General features: G+C 38.9%; 1 long non-coding RNA gene across 1 annotated transcript; it reads right to left on the bottom strand.

Moving 5' to 3' along the window:
• Nucleotides 1-289: 289 nt before the first annotated feature.
• On the bottom strand, nt 290-1,094 carry LOC133849945 (uncharacterized). Its single transcript, XR_009895533.1, has 3 exons — nt 863-1,094; nt 644-805; nt 290-582 (listed from the first exon to the last, which is right to left on the bottom strand). It is a non-coding gene; the product is annotated as an uncharacterized LOC133849945 (long non-coding RNA).
• Between the last annotated feature and the right edge of the window lie 578 nt (nt 1,095-1,672).

Below are 1,672 nucleotides of genomic sequence, written 5' to 3'. Positions count from 1 at the left end.
CAACGACAACGACAGCCACGACCAGAACATCACCGCTGGACAAGCGCGTGGGCGATATATATTTTATTTTCCGCCGACTTTTTTGTTGATCAGCGAATTATAAATGTTGCGAAGTAAATTAAAATTATATTAAAGTAAAATAAATTAAAGCTAATTAAAGTAGAGTACAAATTAAAGTAAAATAAATCAATGTTTTGTTGTGAAATGACAGAGGTGTTGGACAAGAATTTATCCAGATAAACATTTGCCTCTACGGAAATACAAATGTTTGGTTATATTTATAAAAAAGTATATACATATATCGACTATATCATCACCTATCGCCCCTTCACCAAACCTCAAGAGCTCTTAGGCAGGTCAAGGTAGACATTTAAGCGAATCAAGCATACATACATACACCCAAATATGCGTATACATACATACATAAATATACCTATCTGTGATCTCTTTACATACCATATATAATTGTCCCTACTCCGTTATTATTTCTTTGTTGTTCCGCCTTGTTTGTTTTATTTGCTTTTGCTTCGAATACTGTTCCGTATAGCTGTAATGAAATTCGAATATCTATTAATATTATACCTGTAAATAAATTAAATGTTAGTAAATAAGAAAAATTCATGAATTATATATTAGTACTTACGATGAACATGGTTGTGTAAGTTTCTCAGCATGGAAGGGAGGGGAATTCCACAGCACTACGCCGGATGAGGAGCAGCCACTGATATAGTGGCCAACGCTAAGGGAGATGTCGCCGATGTAGCCATCTCAGGCAGGGTGGGTACGCCGGGGTCCAAGCGTGGCCCTATTCAAATACAATTGGATCAGTGAGTCATATATTATTGTAGTTTTCTTTACTTACCGTCGTCAATAGTTTGTTTTGGATTTCCTTTTGTTTTGCGCAATTTTCAATTGCGCGGCAGCTGTTTTGTTTTGTTAGTGATGCGTTTCATCTCTTATAAACAGCTGTTAATATCGGTGAAATTATCGATTGTGCGGACTGCGGGCCAGGGATGGAACTCCACCTGAGTACCGATGAGCCAGCCGGCGCGGCCCCAGGGAAGACAACCAGTCCGTAACAATATGGCGCCAAATAGTTTTTGAATTCAAGAAAATTAAAAAAAAATGATAGTTCCATCGAGGTAGTGTATGTCCTTTTGGCGAGTGAAATTGTGTTCATCTGATGTCTTATGTGGTACGATGTAGTCACCCATAATTGCGCAGCTCTGAGCAGGATTTCATTTGGTGACAGGATCCAAATCTGAATGTCATTTTATACCCGCTACCCATAGGGTAGAAGGGTATTATAACTTTGTGCCGACAGGAAATGTATGTAACAGGTAGAAGGAGGCATCTCCGACCCTATAAAGTATATATATTCTTGATCAGCGTCAACAGCCGAGACGATCTAGCCATGTCCGTCTGTCCGTCTGTCCGTCTGTGTGTCTGTCCGTCTGTGTGTCTGTCCGTCTGTCCGTATGAACACCTAGATCTCAGAGACTGTAAGAGATAGAGCTATAATTTTTTCGACAGCATTTGTTATGTTTGCACGCAGATCAAGTTTGTTTCAAATTTTTGCCACGCCCACTTCCACTCCCGCAAATGAAAACAATCGAATAACAAGCGTAATTTTAAAGCTAAAGTTACGAATTTTGGTATATACAATAATAAT

This window comes from Drosophila sulfurigaster, unplaced genomic scaffold, assembly GCF_023558435.1.
Source record: "Drosophila sulfurigaster albostrigata strain 15112-1811.04 unplaced genomic scaffold, ASM2355843v2 ctg52_pilon, whole genome shotgun sequence".
NCBI classification, from domain to species: Eukaryota; Metazoa; Arthropoda; class Insecta; order Diptera; family Drosophilidae; genus Drosophila; species Drosophila sulfurigaster.
The sequence above is the reverse complement of the archived record's forward strand: the minus strand, read 5'-3'. Positions and strand labels throughout refer to the sequence as shown.